General features: G+C 33.0%; 1 protein-coding gene across 3 annotated transcripts in view; it reads right to left on the bottom strand.

Moving 5' to 3' along the window:
- The window catches only part of LOC127842822 (deleted in malignant brain tumors 1 protein-like), a 70,830-nt gene extending 50,998 nt beyond the window's left edge, over positions 1-19,832 (bottom strand). For 2 of the 3 annotated variants that reach the window (XM_052372567.1, XM_052372568.1), the window contains exons 1-6: positions 19,682-19,832; positions 18,499-18,540; positions 14,551-14,630; positions 11,318-11,386; positions 4,833-4,969; positions 2,560-2,808 (exon numbers count right to left, since the gene is read on the bottom strand). The gene's annotated coding sequence lies outside the window, so the exon portion shown is untranslated. Of the gene's footprint in view, positions 1-2,559; positions 2,809-4,832; positions 4,970-11,317; positions 11,387-14,550; positions 14,631-16,521; positions 16,610-18,498; positions 18,541-19,681 lie in introns of all 3 variants that reach the window. The other variant, XM_052372569.1, reaches the window with a different exon arrangement.
- Positions 19,833-20,127: the final 295 nt, after the last annotated feature.

Genomic DNA, 20,127 nt, shown 5'->3' with positions numbered 1-20,127 from the left:
GTTAAAGAAATCCTTTATGTATTTCCAAATCATGATACAATATTGTATACGAGCAACGTAATGACATAACGCCCCTTGTTATAACACACATTGTTAACTGTATTTTTCACATAATAACTTTAGCAATAATAGTATGTCGGACTATAAGTGCATACAATCATGTTAAGTATAACATGATGATACACTAATAAGGGAATCTCTTCACTCAGTTTCCAAATTGTTGATGCATGTGGTTGACTCAAATATTGTTTTTTGATAACGTGAAACAAAGCACTCGAAGTTTGTATTTTAATCAATTGATATGATCAAAATACTGTCCATGGGATGCGTTTGAATTTAGCCGTTTACACACCTTTTTTTATTTATAGCTCGACAAACACTGACTTTATACCTGCAAACACAATACTATACTGCGTGTTTTAGTGGCAGTTAACCAACTATTGACCATAAGGATATACATTTTCTTTAACTTCATAAATAATATGAAACAACTTAACCGGATGTAAACTTATTAAGTCAAAAATGTCTTATGTTCTTAAAACATACAACAAGCATGAGCAATGTTACATTTCAGACCAATAAAAACGGCTTCTACTTAATATTGATACACGTGTATAAATTGTGATTATTTCTGTGTTTGTGTTAGGTTTGGTTAATAATAAAACCGGCTAAATAACACTAACTAAAATCCCAGCTTTAGCGGCATAAGAAGTAACATGTGGTCATATACCAACGAACAATTATCAAATGCAAAACAGTAAGACCCCGTGCAGTGAACCGTTATACGTTAATGGCATTATGTGATATTTACGTTTTGGAACGAGTGTGTAAATATTTGTTTGCCAAATTAGATTCTTAAATCGTTGAAAACGTTTGATCAGTCATGTCGATCAAAAGGGTATAGCTAGTGTAACTTAACTTTTAATATTCGATAGATATTAATGTAGAAAATCGTGTGGCATAGAATTTACTGTATTACCAATCATTGAATAAGTACATTGTAGTGGTAGAAGTTTAACAAGTATTACATCCACAGAATATACACAAAAGTGGCAAACGTTATTTTATGTAAGCCGATGGCGACATGTTTATCTGTATTCGTATATTGTACATAAACTTGTTTATTGTTTTGTATAAATAAATAAATAAACATACAATAAAACAAAGTAATAAATAATAATAATAAAGGTATCAATAATCGTAACCCCATATCACACATCTATTTTTTATATAAAACTATCAGCATGGGTTACAGAGCCTATTTGATTGAAATATTGCATTGATTTTAGCGTGCATTACATATGCAGAAACAAAACAACACTCATGATGTTTTCAGTTGCAATGTATTTGTGCTCCTTTGCACTCGAGTCGCAAATTCTGTTCGAACTACAATATGATCGAACATGACAAAATGTCCATTAACAATAATCAGTGAACTAATGGAGGCCAATTTTCGAGAATGAATTGGTTTACTGAAATCATGGGAACAGGAAAATGAGGCAAAATTATATGAAAGATTAACAGACCTGGACAATATGTTATGTGAACTAAACCTTTGTAAGGAAGCTTCATAAAGCTGTAGGTGAAGATGGCTTATGTTATGTTTTCAGTGCTATTGCAAAGCATTTAATGATTATTCTCTAATCAGTAGATCAATATACGATTCTTTGCTTGGACAGCATTAGGACTATGAGTAAGTATGTTCATCACGTTTTTTATAATAAATTCCAAAGATGTCGGAGGGGCCCGATTTTTATCGAAGGGTTATCACTTCCAGAAGAAATCAATTTTTGCGGAATGACATAAACTATGTCCAACATATTAAGATACCGCATATTAAGTTTCGTCACATTATCACCGATCGTTCTTCAAATTTCATGCGGAAAAGAAAAAAGTGCAATATTTTAGAGTCAAAGCCAAAAGCTTTTTAACAATTATTGGAACATGCCAATGTGTGCATGTTCAGAGTTTAGTGTTTGATATATCGCTCTAATAGATATCTCTCCCTCAAACCACATTAACTATGTGGCTTTTTACAAAATAGTCGGTTTTAAAGGCATGATAGTTGCTCGATCTTTAGACTCCAAATCACTGTCACTCCTAAAAAAAAATTATTCTAGACAAATATATTCTCTTCACCTTGCATTGTGACCTCGACTTACAACAAATAATCATGTCGTGACATGACGCCATTCATGCTTGTTATTTGGAATGCAAACCCAATCTCTGTGCAGGACATATAGCGATTTATTTATATGACACTGGTCTATGAAATGTAACTTGGACATAGATACTTGGTTTTCTGAGCAACAAACCTACTCACAGTTATTGCATTTTCTGTCACGATGATTTATGCACTAACAGTCTTAGCAAAGATAAATATGTATAGTTTTCCGATATACCTTTAAACCTGCCGATGCGTTAGTTAAACGATTTGTACGGGTTATTTATGGTTATACACCTGGACCTTATCCTATATTTAACTTTGGCGTATACTTGTGTTTTATGGTAATCTGCTCAACATAGACAATTAAATGAAATTGAATACAGTTTGCTTACACTTTGGCATACGGAATAATACAGTAGTTGCTCCACCATCTAACGACGTCTTCAAAATTGTATAATTTCTATTGTCAGCCCAATAAATTGTTTTGGATACTGGGTCAAAGTCGAAGCAATCTGGGCGTGAAATCGGCGGTAGAAGGGTTACTTTATAGTTGTGCGTCTGAATGTCCATATACAGGATCCGATGATTATTTATGTCCAGGAGCAGTAAAGCATTGTCTCTCTGTGTACCTGATTGAGTCGCTATAAAATACCAACAAAACATAATATTCTCTACATAATTGGTTTATAATTGCATCCATTTGTGCATGTCTCAAGTCTAGATTTGATCTGAGAACATATTTGTACTACAGCAATAACAGGGAAGTAAAATAAATAGTTATTTTTAGCTTCATGTCTGTCACAAAATAACAACTGTGAACAAGTATTTGAACGTCAAGTACTTCACATATTTATTGACAAATTGCACTAAAACAAAAATACACTACACAACACATGGAAATATTTTAACTATCTTTAGAATCGAGTTTAAAATACATGTATTGTATAGTTGCTTAAAAAAATAAGTAGTTATAAATGCGAATTAGTGTAACACAACAAATCTCTGGTCAACCTGCCTTAAATCAAAATACTGTTAGTTGACACATATTGAAATTGCAAATAGATTTCATTTGAAGGGTAATAATAATTGACTTAGAGAACTTTACTTATTCATTTAACAAACGCAGACGATGACGAGTCATCGACAACAAGATATCGCTTTTTGAATACTTCGAGGTCATCTGAGTAATAACTTCGTAAATATACAAGAAAGAGTATTAATCATATACTCAATCTATGAATCATCAGTCTGGTAGCAATATTAAGATGACATTATTGTTTATTAAATAGCTAGAATACCAATCACACACAATTGCACTGGATAATTAATCAACCATACTTCTGTCATGTTAAAAAACGTGTTTCTACATTGCTGGGGTAAACTTTAACATTGGAATTTAAATAACAACTTTTAGAGACATTCTTCAATCGAAATTTAAACTTTGATTAAAATATTTCTCAGGGTTTTGACACGGTCATCATTTCTCAAACACAGCAACATTACAAGATTAATAAAGCATCCATATCAAATAATGTGACAAAAAATTAAAATAAAACATATTGTATTATATATATATATATATATATATATATATATATATATATATATATATATATATATATATATATATATCAAGTAAATCAAGTTCTTATGTATTCTTATAATAAGTAATCATATTCCACCTGTTGTTACGTTTTTAAAGGATCAAAATCATGTCTTCTGTATTTATCTATAATTATTGGTCGGGGAATAGTATGAAGCATTATTTGAACAGCCAAGACGGGTTACTTATCACACAATAAGCCCCTTTTATTATCATTGCTTCACTTATCTGTATTGCGTTGTAAAAATGTAGGCACAGAAAATAATAGAGACAATAAAAACTTGACAATGCCTTAAAAATCCGCTTTACACATTTAATTTATAATATGTTTTTGTACTCACACTTATAATAAATCTACTTAAAATACAATAATGTGCAATCTCATGCTAGGCCTGCAGGATATCTAAAAGAAACACAAAACTTCAGGAAATACTTTAATCCAAACTCAAGTTATTAAGCAGAAACCATTGTTGTACTTTTAGTAACATTGACTTAATTGACTGGCCACACAATGCAATTCTAATGCAGATCAGCAGGTTATCTACCGACAAACTCAGTGTAAGTGTAAGATCTTCTTCAAACGAATATATTGAGCGCATTTATTAATATTTTTTGTTACAATAACCTTAATCTTGAACCAACCAGGCTGTCTATCGATCTTTGTCGAGATATTGTGTCCCAAAACAATGTCGCTTAGTTTCATGATGATCCAAATTGAACATTTAACAGTAGAAAAAATCATACATTTTCACGGACAACGCCAGCCTGGACACCCACTGGTTGCAGGGGATCCCATAATACGTCAAATATTTATACGTGCGCATAATTAGTCAGTGCTTACTCGCGTGCTAAATTTGTAAATATTCGGGTATACCGACAGATATGCCCATTAGTCACAATGACTTTAGAGACCCTACTTTAGTCTGATTAAGGTCAAATTACTCTGAATTGTTTCTGATAATTTAAATCAAACTACGAGCTCTTGAGAATGCTGAACGGTCACTTCCAATAAAAGAAAACTTCGTTCTCAGGATAGTTAAATGAAGAATGCACGAATCTTACTTGTTGAAGTGGGACCAATATCCGTACAGAGCTTGTGCATTACACAGATTGGCAGAGCAACACTGATGACATACTGCTTGTTGCCGTTTTTCTAACGATCTCCCAACCAAATATCCTGGCAGGTGTGCAGCACACACCTAGGTTAAAAGCGGTGTATATATTGTTCATATACATGTACACACAAGAATTTTTACAACTTCCGATATCGAGTACTTAAAGATATATCTCAATTGATGACACGAATCTGAAAATGTGTAATTGCGACGATATACATATGCTGCATGTTCAATGGATAAAATATTAAATATAATACAAAAATGATTTATTTTTCGTAAAACGTGTAAAGGCTGTAATTTAATTTCGTATACTTCGATATATGCCTAATTCTAAATATTATCATAATATGTAATGCTAAATATATTTAACCACTATTAATATTATATATGATTACTTCCACTACTTGTGTGATATTGGTAACGAAGTATGATTAACACAATGACTTTGTTAATTAATAAATCGTTAACAGATCATAATTGTATGATTATCAAAGTAAGGTTATATTTTTGCACTGAAATTTTTATAATTAATGAACAGAGACCGTCCATTTATGCAGTTTTCATTGTGACACGGTTAATAACGGAACTTGGGTATCAATGGTTTGAGTGAGTTTTGGCAAGTAGCTACATTCACAGAAAATGTCAGCACTATTTCTCCATCTAAATTCAAGTTATTGAGTGGAAACAGTTTTTTATAAATGACGTTTATCTTGACTCAATTGATACAATTGTCACCACAGTAATCACATCTATAAATACATGTAAGCTACCTACACATAAAATTGCGGCGCAAGTTTCGAATCATTATTAAAGTTATTGAACAGAAACCAGGTTTCTATTTTCAGTAACAAAACATTGACCTTTTCCCGAATGGTCCCAAGCGAACTCCCTTGGTATGTCTGTATGCGAGTAGCCCCATAGAAAATGAAAGTGTAATACCTAACTAATAATTCAATTTATTGAGCGGAAATTCAATTTTAAGTAACAATGGTATGGTATGAATTTCCTGAAATGCAAATTAGTTGCCTCCACATACAATTTCAGCCTAACATCGCCATCTTAACTCAATGTATTGCCCAGAGACCGTTCTTCTAATTTCAGTAATATAGATACAAGCTACCTACACACAACATGCCCATGTAATATTTCAATCCGTAGTCAATCAAGCTATGTTTCAAGTTTTGTTTAAAGTAGCATTGACCTAGTACGGAATAGCACAAAATACAATCCAAGGTAAGTCTCTATACACTATTGCAATGTCCAACGTTTTCAACTTGTCAACAACTTAAGGAAAGTAAAACATATTTTTATTTGGTCTTAACTAAAATGTGGCTACACTGTTCAAACTCTATATTGAAACAAAATTCGATCAACCAAAAGGCGACAACACGTAATAGCAATACATAATTTGGAATAATTATCTGTAAATATAAATTAAACTTCATAGAATTTACTATCTATTCATATAATAAATAGAATACGGATTTACCTAACAAGTACCGAAGTCAAACATCACGCACTAATAAAATGATGGAACAACGCCGAAAGTAATGTTTTTATCACTGTATATGGTGAAGCGTCTTTATGTAAAAACATATGATGTGTTAATAATTATTAGATTTTGGTACAAATCGGTAAACGTATTGTTTCGTCAATATCATTTTTTCATGAATTGTAATATAATTGAATTTATTTTAAATCATAATTAAACATATAATTAATGAGTATTGGGCAAACATGTTGTTTGTTTAAAAGAACCTGACTTACCCTATGTTTTGTGTATACCCTTAACATGTTCAGTTTTTCCAGGCTAAATATTCAATCATTTTTAGTTAGCTAAAGCAGGTCATATTCACAATATTAAATCTTAAGTCTATTGTATGTGTTGCCACATTCAATCATATTCGATTAACTTTACAATTATAAAATAATGGCGAAAGAAGCATATTAAACGTTATTGTCGATAAGATAAAAACCTTATACACACATTCTCGTTAAAAAAAGTTGTCATATATGTATACAAGATCTTGATTGTCTAATAATTAATAAGACAATGGTTCGTAATACTCCCGTGTTAGTCTAACCGAAACAACATGTGTCGATATTGCATTTGTGTTCATTATGTATTATGTGTAAATTATTATTAAGAAATAACATTTGTGATATTGTATGATTTTCAAAAGTAAAATGCATCATGACGATTAAGTATTGTATTTTACCAATTGTGAACCTCGTTTTGTATTAAGAGATAAATAATTGCGTTGTGATATTTTCTAAAATGGGAATGTAAAACTCCTCTATGATTTTGCGGCATTTCCATTACATGGTCTGTATACATCAGGCGGGGGGGCATGCATATACAGGAGCTTACCGCGTGTAAGTGAGAGAGTTGGAACAAAACTTCAAAGATGGCGTCGTTGTAGTGTTTTCGTGAAGGAGTAGCGGATATTTTCGACCGGTAAGCCAGTTTATATTTATATTTCTTTTAAATAAATAAGCCCTTTCGGCTATACGGTGTTTGTGCTCCCCTCGGTTTTTTTGTTTCAATACCGTAGACGTCGGAATAAAAAAGTTATTAAAGCAAAACCGTCGACAAATTTGTTGTTTTATTTCTTGACCTTCGAGATATTGAATGTTCGAATATAATGTTCTCTCATAATAAACAGTATATGTGCATGTTTACAGTAAAATATAACATGACTCACGATTATTTTATTATCTCGACGGGTGAAAGACCGAGCCAGTCCGATTGAGATAGCTCGATTTTTCTAATCGGCATACCTCGCTGATGATTATTGATAAAGGTAAAAGAAGGTCAGCTATAAATAGCATGGCATATTCTGGGAAAATGATTTAATAATAGTTTGAAAACGTTAATTTTAAATCAGTTATTTTCAAGCCATTATATGTTTATAGATCAATGAAACAACTATGCATTTTTTGTATTGTATTTGACATTTGTAGTGATTCTGTAAAATACATTGCGAATGAAATCGTGTATAATTAACGTTAAACGCGATCAAGGGTTCAAACCTGTCATTTCAAACGTTGTAGCGAGTATGGTATATAAACAGCATAATAGCCGTATAATATCTATGAAACTCGCTCTTATGCGTGCTTTCTCATTTTGCATATTTAATAAACTTTCAAACAAAAATTACAGAGCCACATCAGTGCACATACTATGTTTGATAATTCATTCGTTTGTTGGCAATTGTTTGCTGTTTTAAACACATATTAGGTCATATCGCGGAGATTTAGTCAACATCACCATGTGTTCATGGGTGAACTCACGTATTCAAGTACTCTTACGACTATGTGCTCATACCAACTTTCGGGAATCATCATGAAAGTATTGCCGTACTTAACGAACAAACATGCCCAATCTTATTGAATTAGAAAACACAATAATCAAAAGAGAAAAAAATATGTGAAATCACGTCCGTACAAATGCCATCATTAACTTAGGAAAGAAAACAACAAAATATAAAGTTTGGTATGATATACATGTGAAATTAAAGATCATGGTGTAATTAAAGATCATGTGAAGTTTTGAATATATCTGCTGAAACGTAATGTTATAACCCACAAACGTTTTAATGTAACAGAACGTTTTTTTAAGATAAGTGGTACAGAAAAGACACGTAGAATATCTTTTTAAAGACATTTCTTTATATATTTGATTGAGAATGTAACCCGCCTCCCAGTTTCGATGAATTGTGTTGTACCAAAATTTTGGCATAATTTTTGTACCCACAATTTTTTCGTACCCATTTTTGTTTCGTACTCAAAATGTTCGTACCCACATACACAATTTTGGTGATGTAGATAAACTTAAATTGATGCTTTTATATCCATCCTCTTCAAAAGCATCGTCACATCAGTACTATCAGTACTTTGATTTTCTCTTTTATACCTATGTGAATACATATTATTTAAGACTGTTGTATTGAGGGAATAAAGTATTGGTTCACTTAGAAAGATTATTTCGTTTGTTCCTAGCATTGCCTTCTATTCGTAAGTAATGTTAATATGTCAAATGCATAACGAATTCATTCCGACACAAATCTTTTTTTATCATGTATGTAAGTGCTGAATACAATTGAAAATGTATGCAGAGACATCGTAGGAAGAAATGACGTAACACAGATCATGGTTTATTTTCATAAAAAAGTGAGAAACTAGCATCATGACATGTACGGAACAAAACGTGTAATTACGTAGCACTCATAGCAATTATATGTCACACTTATCTATGTAGAAATAATAAAATTAAATTTAAAAAAAACACATAATACATCAGCTGTACATTTTTTTGTTTGGTTCGTTTGTTTTATTTGCTGTTTTAATCCGGCTTTGTTGAAGGACTCTCTCTCTCTCTTGCATATTCGACATTTAAACTCATGTGGTCCATAAATGGGGAATGGTATCCCAGTCCTCCGCTAATTTAAGATTCTTATTACATATACTATAAGGAAAAATGCACTTATTATCGCCCTTTAACCATAACCATATGAAAAGACAGTACAAGAATGGTTTAAGAAAATGTCATATCAGAATAAGGTCGACACTTCATAAAATACATAAAATTAATTAAAATATTAATGAAAGGGCTGATAAACATTATATTATCTCGTACATCAGCCACCCCACAACCCATCTTCTTTAAAATCAGTGAATTAATTCAGTTGGCCATCAGCTGTTTTGTACAGCATTTTTATAATTCTACAGTAAAATGATTAAGACAACATTTATATTGCACCATATAAAATGCTATATAACTATAAAATTGAAGTACACATATAAACTTTATTATAGATGGGTAGGTATTTCGTGTCAATCTCTTTCACATATGAAAGAGCTGTTGGCCATTTGGAAGTCATGTTATGCTGCTTAAAGTACATATAGATGGATAACTTAATTTAGATTAAGCAAAATAAAACAATAGGTATTTGCAAAGATTCTTAAAAGTCAAATATATACGAAAAGTAAGAGCGGAGCGAGACTAGCTCATGTAGAATTGATCCTCTCATTGCTTTCTTTCGAAATAATTTCATGTCTCCGAACTAATATGCAATGCGCCCGGTGTTTTTTTTTATATGCGGATTTATACTCCGTTTTCATAAATTAACACCGGATTATTGTTCACCGAAATCTTTGCATACATATTTGATATTAATTTTATAGAGCTGAAAAAAAAACAAATAAATTAAGCCCTGTTTTCCCGGCACACGCGCTGGACATACACCTTCAAAAAACGCTAAACAATTCCAGTACTTGTGCATTTAATTGATTAAAAAAAATGACGGTTAAAATCCGTGCGTGGGAATTTGTCTGGTAACCAAGAGCGACGTCAACGTGCATGAAGCCTTTTATTCATAAATGTATATATGCGTCGGGTGTCAAAACCAGCATCACCGGATGTAAAATATTTTTTTAACCTGGCATATCATCCGCTGCTGTGTGCACCCGCCAATTAGTTTAAAATGGATTCCATAATTACATAACATCATGGCATAATATCCCTTCCAAAAAGGCGCTCTGCTGCTTAATAGTACATGTATATTGAAAAAAAGTGAAGCTCTCCACATATAATGTCGCAGTTTATAACAATACAAGCTGTTTCATCTTTTGTAATGAAGCTTGCGGTTTCGTATCTTTGAAAAGTATTAAAGAGGTATACATTTATCCAGAGGAAACGTTCTTTAAAACATTCATTTCAATGGTAAATTCATTCACGACAGAAAGTTCGTGTATTACCTTCTCACATGCGTATGAACTGTGTTAGTCGTTTGGAAGTCATGTCACAAAATGTGCTTAAAAGGAAGTTAAGTTCCAAAAAGAGGGGTTAAACCAAAAGTGTTTGGCAATAAATTAGTTATCAGAGATCAAAAGGCGTCGGGAAAATAATATAATCATGATTTTAGTTATATTTTACCGTACACGTGCGTCAATACTGTGTATTATAAGAGAAAATGATATATGCACATCCCATTTCTCGAATGTCACGTTAGGAGACAACAGATTTGAGGACGGTTTTCCTTCAATAACGTTTTTATTCCGACGTCTACGATCTTGAAACAAAACACCGAGGGAAGCACAAACACCTGAGAGCCGAAAGGGCGTATTCATTTAAAATAATTATAAATACAAAGGGGCTTACCGGGTGAAGATATCATCTCTTCCTTCAAGAAAACCCAACAAACGACGCCATCTTTGAAGTTTTGTTCCAAATTTCTCACTTTAACGCGGTAAGCTCCCGTATACGCATGCCCCCCTGATATATGCTTCCACACAAATTAATGAGTAACTTGTATCGAATGTATGTTACGGTTATAAAATATAACAAATTACAACTTCCATAATATAAGTGTTATCATTATGCCAGGATATGTAATATGTTTACTATTTTAAGAACTGAATTCCAACCTGTATATCTCGACACCCCATGTCATATACCCGTCCAGATGGCTCGGCTCTGCTCTGCTGGTAACACGACTGTGTGAGTACATAATATCAATAAATGGTTTGGTTTTAATCGATTCCAAATCCAGACAAGGTAACTACAGACAACTGTTTTAGACATGTCGTCTACTACATTTGTACCAGTTTTACAAACAGTTGGGGATTCTTTTCCAGTGATAGCACGGCTGTTAATCACGGGCGCCACCTCTTTTTTGCGATGCCTTAATAAATGAGCCAATGCGACTTCCGAAATGACATTAAGCAACGGATGTTTTTAAAGTTCACGGACAATTCTTCAGGGCGAGTAGGTTTGACATTTGTTTTTTAACATATTTCGCATTATTTTTAATATCGGGAAATGTTGTGCGATTCGCGATTCAGCGAAGATTAATTCATCCACAGATGTACATAAAAAAACAATCACAACCCATTCGAAAACGTGGAACCTTAATACGTTCTGGCATGGTTGATTTATTGAAAGCAAATATAAAAAAATGCCTGTGTAACGAGAAAATCTCCACCCGATTGAATCGCGAACGACATATTCTAGTAACTGCATACTCACACGTGGCTTCTTTAAGATTTAATATATAAATTGTATTATCCCAACAGAGATGGAGCCAATTCCAAGAAGAAGGCGCCAATGTACGATATATGAATCCTCACATGACTTTAATTTGATAGATAATGTTCATTTTTCATATTCTATTTGATTTTCAACGTTTATACTTAAACCCAAATCTAAACAGAACATATACACATTCTATATAGAAAAACAAGATGTAAATAAATAAGTAACCAACTTAATTAGGAAATCAATAACCTGAAGAGAAAACATATTGTACGATAAACTCGAACCATGTAATATTCAATAAATCCAATAACCAAGTTTGTGTCAACCGTCTCAAAATATTTTTATACACCAAATGTTTTATTCAGTATCATAATTCACGAAGTAATTAAAAGATGTTACTTCGGCTTGAAAGCTTTGCCCCCTATTCTAATGGCTTCATTCACTAAAAGGCAAAGGTCAACGAATCATGAAAAGGCTAACATATGTCGTGTGTTCCTACTAACACCTGCAAAACATTAGGGTATATCCGGCCTTTATCATTAACCTTTTTTTATTATGCTCAAATTTCTCTCCAGTCTTATAGTACGTGTATATTCAATGACAGAAATCTTCAAAATCACTATGCAAAACATGTTTATTTATAAATATGAAGACTTTACTTTTTGTATTAAATGTCATTATGATCGAATTAAGAAAACATAATCGAACATTTAAACTGGAATACGACACAAACAGTGTTTGGTCGGCAACGAAAAATAAAATAGCTGAAAATGTGCATTGGCGCCTCCTGTCATAAGCGCCACCTCCATGACATCGGCTCCATCCCTTTTGCAAAAATATCAAATTATCTATTAGATCGACAAGAGGCCAATGTTTATGTGCATGGAGCTACTTATACATGTTAAATAAATGGTTTGATGAAAATTCATTGGATGAAAATTTGCTCATCACCAAAGCAAAATACATCGATTTTCAATCGAACACTTCACTCAAATAGGTCGTTATTATATGTTTCTGTACCTGTGTGGATGAAACAATCTCTGCCGAATCGCACTAAATTGCCAGTTTTAAAAAAATAATGCGAACTATGTTTAATAAAACATATAAAACATTCTCACTCTGTAGAATGATTCACAACATATCAAAACATCAATGCTTAGCGCCATCTCGAGAAGAATATGCTCATTTAAGTATGCATCGCAATAAAATGGTGGCGCCCGTTATTAATGGCCGTTTATATGCACTGGTCTAAACATAATGATATTATTCATCATGCACATGTTAAATTATCTGAAACTTACAAACGTCACTTAATATTCCAGGAACATCTCTGCTATTTTTATTCAGATATCCTCACGGTATGGGTATATGCAATTCGTGTGCAAAAGTTAATTTCGTTGGTCATACACATAAAATTTAAATAAAAGAATGCGTGATCGTAATAAAAAAAAAGAAACTAAAACAAACTGATTTACTGACTTGTGAGCCAGCAAACTCTATTACTTTTGAGCTGGATGGGTAAGTAATCAATTTCAAGTGCATGTCATCGGATTAACTTAAATCACTGTGCAATGTTCGAGAATTAATACAATTCCTGCACAATTTGGATCTGCCTCGACACTTGAAATCAAAAATAAAAGATTAAACGTTCAAGAGAGTTGGTTTGTATCCTTTATATGCAGATTTACTGCGAAATATGAAGTTGATGCCGTCCGAAATTCAATCATAGACAAACAAGCAAAAAAAGAAAACCAAACGACTAAGCTGTCATTTATCTCAGATGTCAGTCGTAACAATTTACAGAGAAGGAGTCAATACACCCAATGACATGGGGTGATTTATATGAATTGATGTGGTATATCAATGTATATTCGCTTGAACTATACTTTCTAGTGTTACTTTACATACATGTCATTACTGAACAAAGCCACACACTTTCATTGTTCAGGCTTTGGCCTCTTATTTCGACCTTGAAATTACCGCGTTGGGTAACACGTGCGCGACGCGACCCCGTCCACATTTGAGGAAATTTATTTTAATTTGAAAGATGGGTAACGAAGATATAGTACGGTCAAGCTGTATTATCTCAAGTATACGAAACATTTGACCTCAAATTGTGACCACGATCCTTGATCTAACGATACAGGGCTTACTATTGGTTCACTGTCAACACATGGTCGTAGCCGGATACAAACCAGTAATCATTGCGTTACAATTCAGCATTTGATGAATTTAGAGGAGTATAATGAGCCGAAAATTAGTAGCCGACTATGAACATGCTTAACAAATTTGAAAAGCTTTTTGCATAAAGTTGCAGCTTGTTCTTGACATGTGACCTCTGACATGCTTTCTCCACATGTTCACACATTGTGGTGAATTAGCATTTAAATTGTAAGATAACATATATACACGGCATGCCATACACACATTTAATAACAAGACAAACGTGAGTTGTTGAGTGAAGTGGTCTGATCATAGTTTGTCTTCTAAAATAACAAATACACTATCAAACATCTAAATCCCTGCTATACTGTGCTTTATGCGCGAACACTTTTTTAATAAAGTGACAGTCATAACAGGTTATGAGCTTATTAATATTATTCGAGAAGAAAATACCCCATACCTGACCAGCCGCACACGTGCGCGTTGACCTGCACTCGCTCGGGTCAGAAACATTTTGGCAGCTATAACACTCTAGACCGTCTATCGGAAAAAAACGTAAGAAAGAATACATACATAAATGCAATATAATCTTACATATGGTAGAGATTTCAAATAACATCAACATAAAGTTTATCCATGGCTTTACGTAAATAAGATAATAAGTCATTAGTTTCCACAATTCTCAACATTTTCTATGTTTAGTTTTGTTTATTAGAAAAAAAGCATTACGCTGGCCATCTTAAATTTATATCAACAATAGTAACATTATTTCAAAGACACAATTGTTCATATGCGCTACAACTATTCACAATACACAAATATTTAGATTTTAACACTAAAGTGTTTTATTAAGACTTTCGATGTAACGTGGTAACTATGGCTTTTAATTACAATGTTGTTACACTTAACATACAGTTTTGCATAGGTGAACATTTCTGCCAATATGCTTCACAATCCTTCAAAGCTTGTCAACATGATTGATATTTATAAATAAACACTTAATACGCGATGTAAACCTTTTATTATATAGTCTTTTCATAATCATGGAGATGAGTGTATAACGTTCATAAAAAATCTTCAAATCAAAATCAATATAAGAGCTAATTTCGTAAACAATGGCCATTCCAGTAAGCCAAATACTTTACAAAATGATCAATACTCGCCTAGATTGAATCACGTGGATGAAAAAAATCAAACCCGGTATGTATGTTATGTTTTAATTTATGGCAATCTTCAGTTCCAACAAGATATGTGTTTGTTAGAAACACTATGTACCCTTTTGCGCCGCTTTGAAGCTATATATTTGACCTTGACCTTGAAGGATGACCTTGACCTTTCACCACTCAAAATGTGTAGCTCCATGAAATACACATGCAAGCCAAATATCAAGTTGCTATCTTCAATATTGCAAAATTATTGCAAATGTTAAAGTTGGGGCAAACAAACAAACAAACACGCAAACAAACAAACCAACAGACAGGGCAAAAACAATATGCCTCCCACTATAGTGGTGGGGGACATACAAATGACAGTAAAATAAAAAAATGACTCAAGCTTGACATTTTGATAATAGTGGAATAGTGTATTATTCTATTCTACTGCGTTGCCATCATTTTCATTGAGTGAAATTAAATTATGTTTCTCCACAAAAATCTGGAAACTAATCAACGCGGATATTTTGTATTGCAGTTCTCCCATTATTAACCAATTGCCAGTTGGTAAGGGAATATAAGACTCACATCGTTCCATAAGTCTGTCCATCGAAACTTTATCGGCCATTGAATTATTTTTGTATCACTTCATTAATTCGGTGTGCAGCGCGAAAGGACAAAGACAATAACTTCAATCACGATGGAAAATGATATATGAGGCCAAAATACAGGATTGTGAACATATGGCTTTTCTACTAGACACTCACACCAAGCATAGATGGATTTGTAATCAACCTGACACACATGCCCCCCTATATCCGACGGTGTAAAAGCAAGCAACAGCCACGCTGCTATCTAAAAGGGCAATGCAAACTATATGGTCAAAACATGGACTTTCTTGTGAAAAAAAGTATTATTCCGCTGCCTGACACTTTATTGAAAGATTTTTAAATGGAGTGGCCCAAATGTTTGATTATATGAGACAATGTTTTCCTTATGGATTCCCTCAAAATAGTGTTGCTTTGTCTCATTGTGTTTTCGAATTAAATATACGATAACTAGTTTTCAACATATTATAATTAGCATAATGATCCAAATCATATGTGCATTATGATCAATTTCCAACATTTATTTTATAAAACTAAAAATACTTTATATCTTCATACATATTTAAAACATACATGTCTGATTGTTAAAGTTGCTGCCATATGTAATCTTCCTGATCACTATCTTATTAAATGACATTTTGATATGTGTATTATAACATAGTAAAGCCTTACGATGTATTATCACAAGTCGCACTCAGTTTCTGTACCGTTCCTTTTTGGTTTTAGCTCTTTAACTTGACTTGACATTTAATTAAAGGACCTGGAACAAATAATTACCTTTTGTTAAAACGTTGTGTCCCAAATAGCAATCACTTGAATTCCTTCAAGGTTATGACAAGCTTTAACATCAAACAGAAACTTTAGCTCTTTAAAGCCGAAATAGTTAACCGCTCTATATTTATTTAATTATTATTTTTGAAAAGCCTGTAACAAATGTTTAACAATAATATATGTGCGTTTGTTGACACACACAAGTTGACCATCTTTTACGTCTATTTTAAGTTACAACACTTTTTGGTCAAAATATGGATTGTCTTCTATAGCTTAACCCTGCATTGTATGATTTAAAAATAATATCTCACACACGTAAAACGTCCTAGTATGTCTTTTGCGGCAAAACATACACGATGAACATCGAGAGTCGAGCGGCAGGGTAGCCTTCCTTCCTATTTTTTCGGTAATTCCTATCTTTTCGACAACTTTATTATGACGTAATAAACTCTAAATCCGCGTCTCCGCACATGTCCGAATTCTAAGCTTGTATATGCAACATTTGTTTCATAAGCTTTGGGATAGAAAAATGCGTCCAAAACAGGTATAAACCGTTGTTGTTGTATAAAATTCATTTACCTTTCCCATATCAACCTTTCAAGTTGTGTAATTTGAAAGGTTGATATGGGAAAGGTAGTGACAAAGTTTGAGGTGGCTAGCATCGCCTGCAAGGCCTACTTGAAGGCTGCCAGCCTGTTAAACATCATTTCGGCATTTTTAAAGGCAGGGATTTTCCCCCTCAACAGAAGCGCCATCGAACCAGAGAAACTTATGTATATTTTGTTAACATATCGCGTTATTATTATTTATTTTATTGTTTATTAACAATCCACAGCCCTTAAGTGACCGAATTGATAGGAAAACAGGCTATATTAGTTCGACTCTACTCCTGTGTCGAATGGGTATGTATGCGTATTAATCTAAAACAATAATTTTATATGAATCTTCTGCATGTTCGTGTCAATCATAAACATATTGTAGGAGGACTAATAATAAATTAATTTGATTGTAAAATGTACGCACTTTGCCAAAAAATGTGTCGACCATAATCATGTACATGACGTCTATAAAGTGGCATACAAATTTGACGTACACAGACATTTGTTCGACAAAATAGCGGCTAGTCGGCAACACACACATTTTAAAATGGCGACATGTCTTTTGTTTTGAATAATATCGTCAAACACAAATCATATTCACACACATCCACTTTTAATAATAAGCGGATGGACCGTCATTGTTTTAAACATATGTTAAAGAAGTAGTTAGAAGTTGGCCGCCAGTCAGTCATTTAGAACTATTTTGAGAAAAAAGGATGTGCATTAATACTGTGAAATAGTAAGCGCGAGAAGTGTCATTTTTATCGAGTAAATATTGATTTAAATATTTTAATGAAAATACTCGTTCTAACAAACAAACCAAACAATCAATATCATGACTCCAGTATAACCATTTCAATGAGTACTCAAATTAACTGGGAATTGGGCTTAGAACTAATAGTTTTTTTTATTTGCAAAGGTATTTAAGACGAATTTATAAAATGTTCTGAAGGTTGATATGTAAGTTATGCCTTTGTGATTGACAAAACACGGTTTTCATACAAAAACATTTGAAAACTCGTTTTAAATTATATGCTTGTTCAGAAAGTGTTGACATACGACAGAGCATGTTTAATGTGACTCATTTTTGACATGTGAAAAAAATTAAAACCCCATTGCGGCATCGTCATAATTGCCTTAGCGTGTCTGCTGTAGCTTGTACCATTTTTTTTCTCACAAACTGGAAATTTCAATATGAGGTAAACGTGCCTTAACCTTGGTCCACCTTAATGATATACAGTAGGTCGACTTTAAATTAATAATAATTTATTTAACTTACTGGCCGACCCAACACACCGGAAGAGGAGAATTGCTAACACAACTGAAATGGAAGACAAAACAATGTGTCATATGATGCGACGTTTACCCTCATAGTAATGCTTGTTCAATAAAGAACAAGCCATGTCCGAAAAAGACCAACATATATTCTTTTGATACTTTTCTTTACCGTTCAGCAGAAAGTATGGAGCAAAAACACTTAATTGGCAAATAACCTTAAATTGAGACGTTGATCTTTAACAAGAATGGGCATCGAACGCGACACTGCTTTTAGTATCGTGTAATTTTAATCTCAAATCCGTATTAAAACCTTTGATTTAGAGCTGTGCAGTGGAACGACAATCTGAAACCTTAGACATGTTGCATGTAAGGACGGGCGTTGTACGTGAGGACGTCTGATCACGCGGAACAATTATCTGAATTTTTATCGATATCGGCATGAAAATATTAGAGAGCGGTAATAGTGTTTGTCTGTTAAAATTATTTGTGACAATTTAATTTTGATCTATGAATGCGGGATGTGCATCTTATAAACATATCCACAAACACACTAACATGTAAAGAGCGAACGAAAACGTAACACCAGCCCACCGCACTATTCATTGTGCGACTTCTGTATGGCAGCCTTCCTTAACATACACAGGGGTATGTATTTTGGTGAAGACTGATGGCATAAACGCTTAAAAAAATTAATTTATTCCATGAAAAAGTATAGTTTAAGAAATGCGCTGCAAGTTTATATATCAGCTTCACACGCTACATGTTTTACATTTACGACAGTATTCATGTTTACAGTATCATTATGATAATTCATTATTATTTTTGTGTACCCTATACAAATAAGCTTATCAAACGACAGTGTAGGCTTTTGAAATGTGGAAAAATAAGAGCTGTTAGGAAAATGAATCGGTTGTAATTTCACTACAGAACAATTAAATTTGTCAAGGAATGAAACGGTAGATCAACGAGTATATAACATTATGTGCTGATGATGGAAATGGTTAAAATGTTAACACAATTAAATTTAACATGTGCGTATGGTTGAATTTGTTTAAATATTTCATATATAACATAATAAAAAATCATTACGCATGCCTATTAAAAAAAGCATCTTAACGTTTAGATAGTTAAAAAATAAATAATTGTACGCTATAAAGAAAGAAAATAATGTATTGTTGAATTACCTCTCATGCTGAGCCCCATCTCACCGTTGGTCTCACAACGAAGATCGGAATTCGTGCGTGGAGTTTTCATATGTAGCATATCGTCCAACAATCTGTTGTTTCTCAAACAATTGCGAACTGGATAAACTTCAACTATCAGTAGCTTCATTTGTATTGAAAACTATAGACACAGGCGAAAATAAGGTCAAATACCGCTCTTATCGAACACCAAAAAATAGAAATCAAGCACGTTCTAAACATAGCTTTGATTAACGGGACATTACTCTTAAATTCGTATTAGACAACTCAAAGGGAGGCAAGTTTATTTTAATTATGAAAGATGATAAAAAAAGCGCATCGTATGCTCAGAAATATAAATTGTGTTTATTAGTGAGTACAAGTTAATAAATGCTGTAAACTTTTGGCTAACGCTCAATGATGAGTATTCCTCGTCCTTTAATATAATA

Source organism: Dreissena polymorpha, chromosome 8 (assembly GCF_020536995.1).
Source record: "Dreissena polymorpha isolate Duluth1 chromosome 8, UMN_Dpol_1.0, whole genome shotgun sequence".
Taxonomy (NCBI): domain Eukaryota; kingdom Metazoa; phylum Mollusca; class Bivalvia; order Myida; family Dreissenidae; genus Dreissena; species Dreissena polymorpha.
Note: the sequence above shows the minus strand (reverse complement) of the source record. Positions and strands in the feature narration are given on the sequence as shown.